General features: G+C 40.6%; 1 long non-coding RNA gene across 1 annotated transcript; it reads right to left on the bottom strand.

Moving 5' to 3' along the window:
* Positions 1-760: 760 nt before the first annotated feature.
* Positions 761-5,502, bottom strand: LOC145720043 (uncharacterized). The gene is made up of 3 exons (XR_014142769.1): positions 5,290-5,502; positions 4,432-4,491; positions 761-2,942 (listed from the first exon to the last, which is right to left on the bottom strand). It is a non-coding gene; the product is annotated as an uncharacterized LOC145720043 (long non-coding RNA).
* Between the last annotated feature and the right edge of the window lie 2,513 nt (positions 5,503-8,015).

Here is an 8,015-nt window from a genome sequence, read left to right as displayed (position 1 = left end):
AAAAAAAAATAAAATAAAATAAAGAATACCGTGATGGTGGAAAAAAAAAATGCTACTAGGAAAAGAACCCTAAATCTTAACTTTAAGCACATACACACCAGAGTTAAGGTTTTGGAACATGGTTCTTAAATGAAATGGACTATGATTGAGAGCGATCAAACCAAGGAAAGCAAAAATATTATGGGATTTACTGGTTTGAGCCATCTTTCCAGGACTGTATTTGCCCAGGGCATCAGGTAGGGTGGGCAGGAATATCACATGGGATATCAGAAAGCCTGAGTGTGAGGCCAGATTCTGGTCTAGCCTGCTGTGTAGTCTTAGGTGAGGTTTTTTGTTTTTGTTTTTAACTCTTTGGCCTCATTCTCCTCATCTGAAAAATGATATGGTAGGAAGTACTTCCTAAACTCCATTTCCTGCCCTAATATTCTGTGACCCCGGGATCATCAGGGCTAACACTCATCCAAGGCTTTCAGTGGGTGACAGTGCATTAAGCACTTTCTATGTAGGTAACTCATGTAATCCTCATGACACTCCTAACAGCAGATACTTTGGTATTATTCCCATTTCACAGATGAAGGAAATGAGGCACAGAGAGGTAAGTTGTCTGTCTAAGTCACACAGCTGCTCGGGGAAGAGCAAGGATTTGAGCCCAGGCAACCTGGTCCCAAAGCCCAAGCCTATACCGACTCATACTGCTTGTAATATGACGAGCTGACAAAAGCCAGAAGATACAGGTCTACAGAACAGTCTTTTTGCAAAATTTGGGGCAGCTCAACATCTGTATCTGATTAATGAAGCCTCTTCTTTATGAGTGGTCAGCATGGTCTTCTGGGATTGAAATGTTGCTATGGCAAATAACCACTAAAAAAGACCTCTGTAGCAAAGATGCAGGCGTGAAGTACAAAAAGCAGGAATCATACACGTTCAGATCAGCAGGGTTCAAGGAACCATTCAAACTGGCATCGCTCTAAGCAAAATAATAGAAGAACTTAAAGGCTTTGCAATCTCTATTCTCCCAAAGTGAGGTAACCTGGAACAAGAGCATAAAACCAATAAAACCACCACTAGACAGAAACAAAGCCTCCCCTGTAACGTGGAGTATCCATTCCTGGCTTCAAACCCTAAGTCCAGGAGCTGCTCGGACTTGACTGCCCATCTGCATCATCTGTAGCGGGGAGCGGGAGGGGTCTTGTTAAAATAATGAAGATTCTGGATCTGTAGGTCTGGGTGGACCTGAGACTCTAAGGTGTAAGGAGCTCCGAGGTGAGGCTGTGCTGCTAGAAGGTGGATCATACTTTGTGAGTGGGAGTAAAGAGCCTAGAGGGTCTCAGAATCTGAAGAACTCACTTCTGCCACCAGTTAGCTCTGGTCCAGGGTCAAGTTTTGTCAGATGATCTTATCTGTACGTTCCTGCCTAGCTCTAAAACCCGGTATCTGCAATGATGACTTTCTCATTCAACCCTACACTTAGTTTCTTCTGGTAGAATTAAATGGGAAAACGAAATTCCTCCCATAGCCCCCACATCGAGGTCTCTGCAATGGGAGAATCAAGGCTCAGGCCTCCCCACACCTATTACAGAAAGATACTGAGAGCTCTGTTCAGAGGTAAAATCACCCCGAAAACAAATGACTTGCAGAAAAGTGATTTAAGTTTGAGGCTTTCTGCATTGGCCAAAACCTCTTTGAGACTCACTTGCCAGGGCAATGGTATGCTGGGTATGGTATTAAAAGACAGATCATGACCCAATACTCTAATAACTTATAGGGGTGGGGGCAGGGCTTGGATATCTTTACCATCTAGACCTGTGCTGTCCAATATAGCAGCCGTCAGCCATATGCAGCTATTGAGCACTTCAGATATGGCTAGGCTGAATTGAAAACACACATCAGATCTTGAAGACTTGGTATAAAAAGAAGGTAAAATGTCATTAATAAATTTTATATTGATTTTAAGTTAAAATGACAGTATTTTGGGTATATCGTGTTGAACAAACTATTTTATCGAAATTAATTTCACCTGTTCCTTCTTACTTTTTAAATGTGCCTGCCAGAAAAATTTAAATGGTATCTGTGGCTTGATTTAGATTTCTACTGGGCAATGCTGATCTAGCCCCTTGCTATTCAAACTGTGGTTCTCAGACCAGCAGGATCGGTATCAGCTAGGAACCCGTGAGGGAGTATTTTGTCCTCATCTCAGACCTACTGAATCACAATGTGCATTTTAACAAAACCCCAGGTGGAAGAATGAAGGGGGGGAAATCGGAGGGGTAGACGAACCATGAGAGATGATGGACTCTGAAAAACAAACTGAGGGTTCTAGAGGGGAGGGGGGTGGGAGGATGGGTTAGCCTGGTGGTGGGTATTTAGGAGGGCACATTCTGCATGGAGCACTGGGTGTTATGCACAAACAATGAATCATGGAACACTACATCTAAAACTGATGATGTAATGTATGGGGATTAACATAAGAATAAAAAAAAAGAAAAGAAAAGAAACAAAACCCCAGGTGATTCCTGTGCACATTCTAGTGTGACAGGTGCTGGGCTAGTTTCTCCTACAACATATCCACAGAAGTGCTTGGATTCTTGGTATACTTAAGTGATACACTAAAAGAGTACTGTGCTTGCTGAATTTTCTACACCACATTACAGCTAGCAATAGAAATACATATTTTTAAAATTTTAAATTAAAATTATTACTATACAACTTTAATATAGAAAACAAAATTATATATAGCATACATACCACATATATACATACGGGGGAAAGGGAAGGGAGGTTTTTTGCACTGAGGCTACCTTAGTTACTTCTGGATTTTCAGCCACCATGTACGTGAAACTGATGTTCACCAGATCTGTGCCACTGCAGACACAAACTATCCGCCCTTCCAGATCATTCTCTGACTTTCCAACAGCTTCAAGAGCGGCGAGGATTTTGGGATCCTGTATAGGAGTACACAAATAGGGAAAAATTGTTAGATCACAGAGCATGGAGGGAACATGCTCATTTGATGTAAAAATACACAGAAGGACAAATGTTCTCCATCTAAAAATGCCCTGATATCTAGCATTATTCTAAAACGTGTAGAAGTAAAACTTGTAACACTACACACTACTTGAACTCATTTGGTAGGAAAAGTATTCTAATATCATTAATTGAGAAAACTAGGTATGAGGGTCTTTCTTTAGGTTCTTGGTTGTAATTATCAGAGGACCTGGATGATGGAAAGGCTCTGACCGGGACCTGCTTGGGTCCACAAAGATCAAAGGGGTCTTTGAGCAGAGGACAGTCACTGACGTCTCATGCAAATAAACATAGGCATTGCCACAGCCAGCAACCAAGGGTTATTAAAAAATAAGATTAAGTCGAGTAGCCTGGACACAAAGAGTGAGTATGTTCATCTCTTAGAAGCCATGGCATCTTCATTTGGAATGAAGAGAGTGTAAGTCTACCCTAATTAGCACAAAAAATAGCATATTTGTCCTCCGAAAGAACTCAGGAGGAAATGCCAACATGGTTACGCAGAAATTTTAACTAACATAAAAGAGGACAGCTTTGAAAAAGACACACAGAAACAAAATGAGGCACGTAATTTTGTTTTTCAACATCTAAAAACCTGCAGGGCTATTATGAAAAAGGGAATAAATACTGTGCTTTAATATTCTAGAAAAAAAGGCAGCTTCTAAATTCCTAGCACCACTATGCAAACAGCTTCTTTTTTTTTTAAAAAAAAGATTTTATTTATTTATTTGAGAGAGAGAGAATGAGAGACAGAGAGCACGAGAGGGAAGAGGATCAGAGGGAGAAGCAGACCCCCCGCCGAGCAGGGAGCCTGATGCGGGACTCGATCCAGGGACTCCAGGATCATGACCTGAGCCGAACGAAGGCAGTCGCTTAACGGACTGAGCCACCCAGGCGCCCTATGCAAACAGCTTCTTATTCAAACAAGTCAATCACTGTGAAGAAGATGGATTTATATGCTCTGTCATCTTTTTCTCTCAGAGGCAAACGAAGCCTCCAAGGTGAGCTGTTGTCTGCGTGCACAGGTGCACAAATACGGAATTAACCATGCCATTTAAATTTCCACATCAACCACAGACCAGAAGCGACTCACTGTTGGCTTAAAAAAAATGGCAGAAGAGGGAGGGGGGGCCTTGATGAATTAATTTCTGAGTTAAGGAAACTGTTTCTTTGGTGGAGGTATCATGCAAGCACCTTCTCTTTGAAAGGTGAATAATGCTTCTAATATAACTAAACATAATGCAACCCAAACCACCCAATGGATATAGATGAAAAGATTTCTAAACCATGTGCCCTTCATTCCCAGCTGATGGCGTTTGGGGCAGTAAAGGGTTAAATAACATTTCAGAACTCTTTTCCAACTTAAGTAAATCTGTGTTTAGAAGAAAAGCCAACACCAATCACAGGTACCTTGGGGGTGGCTCCCAATCGAATACTGTTGATGAGGGAGCATTCTAGCACTTGTCCTTCCTGAAAAGAGAGAATATAATACAGCAGTGAGCTGAAATCTTGCCAGACCTATGGCACGGACGAGTTACGTGATTCTGAAGGCAATGTCAATGATAGTAAGGTAGAGAGGGAGCGAAAAACAAAAGACAGTCATCAAAATACCCGACAATCAGAAACAGTGAAGACCCCATACTTTCCATTTCAAATACACTTGTCTATACGGATGCAGGCCTGAAAAATTATTTATGTTTACAAAGTGTTGTTATCTTTATGCATATAATACTGTAACTGGAGTATGTATAGCATTAAACACATGTGTGTGTTAATTTTAAGTGGGTACAATACTTCTATAGAATTCCAATTCTATTTCCTTAAATTCAGTTCAAAGATTCATTTAATGTGTGCGCTGTGCTGTGTATTGAGTGAAGTCCCAGGGTGTAACAAGATGAACAAGCTCTTAATGCACCTTTGAGACTCAACTTGAAACTCTCTTCTTCTAGAAAACCTTCCTAATTCTCAAGATTAAATCAGATCTGCCTGTTTTAAACTCTTGTAACAACCCGACCTTCTCTTTCACAACACTCAATGACTTGTACCTTTTTTTTTTTTTTAATGTCTGCTTTTCTCCTAGACTGGAATCTATGAGGACTAGGGTAGTATCCCCAATGCCTGCCATATGGAAGAACGTTTTTAAAATCTTGAATAAATAAGTAAGTGTAGGGGTCCATGTCCTTAAGAGGCCTTCTGACTACTTGTTGAGAAATATAATGGTTTAAATCAGAGAGCAGGAAAGAACAACTTGCAGTTCCTGTGCCCTACCTTGCCTTCACTCCTCCAGGTCAGAAAGAAGCCAAATTCATCCACTTTGAAGAGGCAGTTGGGTTCAAACACAAAGGATTCCTGTTAAAAAGAAATGTGTCGATCTGTATGACTCAGCCCCATTTTGAATCTAATAAAAATGCAAATATCTTTTAAGCATCTAAACGAGGGAAAATGAGAAATCACCCTTTTGCATCCTAAATCTAATGACCGTATTTTCTATTACATTATGGAATATTTTCATCTTGAAAACTTTTTGCATTCACTTTTGTATTGAAAGAGTGATCAACTTTATGCAGCATCTCCCTCTAGAGTAGCTTTAAGAACAAAACACACTGATGTCCTATAGGTCATGGAGAAGAAAGTTTCTCTAAGACCTGAGATGAGCTCAGGGAAGGAAGAAGGACTCCCAGATTCCAGCCAACTAGTCTCCCTCCACAAAAGAGCAATTGTTGACTGTATTTAATATAATGTAAAAAATTGGGAGATAATTTTTTTAAATCATTGATTTTTTTTTTTTGTCTATATCATTCAGCATTCAGATGTTTACTGAGAAAATTTCTGAGATTTTTGCTTTTACATCCAACTTCATGTGATATCCTCTAAACCAGGACTTGAGCAGGACTGTGACCTAGGCAAAGTGTAGTCCTTGGACCAGCAGTATCAACATCATCTGGGAGCTTGATTGAACTGCAGAGTCAAAGGCTCCAGCCCAGATGGACCGAACCAGAGTCTCTGGGAGCAGGGCCCAGAAATCTGCGTTCCAACAACCCTCCAGGTGATTCTGATGCACGCTAAAGTTTGAGAACCACTGCAGTGGCCTTGGACACCAGAAACTCTGTTGAAACTTAGAGAATCAAAATTTGAATCAAGAAGGAATTTTAGGCTCCACATGCAGGGATTCAGGAATGCTATGCTGTACTTGCCAAAAGATTTCTGGTCTTTAGAAAGAAAGTACCATTGTGCTTATGAGCACCAGGTAAATTCTGTATCAGTGAAAGAAAAAGAGTATTCAGGAAATGAACCCAGATACCCTTTGCCCTCTGTCTGTATTGCACCAAGCCTTGGCACCACATGTCCTTCTCATGATGTAAAGAAGTTGTCCTCCTCGATAATTACAGGGCCAACAATAGGGAACCTGTCTGCAGGTTCCAATAGGGATCCACATGTGGATCAGGGCAGTGACTTAAAACAAAGAGTGATTATAGGATTAAGACTTTAAGGGTAGTTCATACTCTGAATTTCACCCATCAAAGCATATCTTTCTAAATTTCAGGGAAGCAGCAACATTCATCAAGGTAAAGCCAATGTCAAGAGACTGGGCCACCAGAAGGTGTCAGAATTTAGAGTCCCAGGGGCCTTGAACAAAGCCAGCCTTCAAATTTGTTTGGGTAGTCTTCTGATAGGTGAAGAATATCATACATTTTCAACTGTGTACCAGACACATGCTAAGCACTGCAGACATAGCAATGAAAAATAGAAAGAATGGGGGCATGCATGGTATGACCTTTGCCTTTGGAATTAAAACCCAGTTCTGCCATTTATTTTTTATCATCTCCTAGAAAGGCCCTAAGTCGCATAATCCTTATCTAATAAACAGAGGTATTTACACACACCTTCCAGGCTTGTAGCAATTAAGTGAGTTGATAAATATAAAGTGCTTGGCACACAGTTACAATTCAGCAAGTGATAGCTACTATCAGTAATGTATGGCTCAAACTTACATTTGTGATAACAAATTACTAACAACATGACATTGCCAATATTTGACCCACAAAGATGGCACTTTGGGATGGTTCAACTTTTTTGAAAAGGCTTGACCCAGGAGCTTACAGTCTAGATGGGTAGGAGTTATCCAGGTGAAGCAGCATGCTGAGCAGAAGGAACAGCATTTGCAAGGACATGTACACCTGACCTGATACTGGGAACTTCTCAGGAATTGGTGTGGTTAGAACATCTCAACAGAATAGCAGCAGATGAGACTGGACCCATAATTAGGGCTAGAACAGAAGGGTGTTGTACGCCACGCAAAAGGTATTACCAAAAGGCCACAGGGAGTCTTGTTATTATTACTGATAGAGAAACAAGAATCACTAATTAAAATATGAGAATTAACACATTTTAGAATATTTCCCGCAGTATCTTAATGGTAGTACAAAATTCTGGTGCATAACATTCAAAAGTCTGTCCTAAAAGGGTATTTACAGAGTAGACCCGCAATGAATCAGCTACCATCTTTATTATTTATTTATGTGCACCCTCTCCTTTTCCAAATAAGGATTTGAAATGATCCATGAAATCTACATGATAAATAAGAATGGTTTTACAACTTATTTTGAGGTGGAACTTTCAGTTCCTTGGCCTCCTTAACTGTAATGATTTTTCTTTCTTTCTCTGTCAGTTACAAAGTACCCCCAGAGCTGATCACCACCACCTTGAAATTTCAATTCCTACCGTCCCTTTCTTGGACCACGTCACCTGATCTCTCTAGTCCCTACCTCGACAGTACCCATTCTCCTATATCCACTTGACTTTACAACTTCCTATTCATTAACCTTACCAATCACTCACTGTCCACCAGACTTCTCTCTCCCTCCTTTTGCTTCTGCCCTTGTCTAGCTTACTTCCATGGTGCAATCACTCCCTCACAGACACCCTCAATCCCCAGGCCTCATTTCTGTTTTCTTAGCCACAGAGCCAAGTCCATCTTTTTTTTTTTAATTTTT

Source organism: Leptonychotes weddellii, unplaced genomic scaffold (assembly GCF_054177405.1).
Source record: "Leptonychotes weddellii isolate Sample4059 unplaced genomic scaffold, ASM5417740v2 HiC_scaffold_9546, whole genome shotgun sequence".
In the NCBI taxonomy this organism is placed as follows: Eukaryota; Metazoa; Chordata; class Mammalia; order Carnivora; family Phocidae; genus Leptonychotes; species Leptonychotes weddellii.
This window is presented reverse-complemented; position numbering and strand designations above follow the sequence as displayed.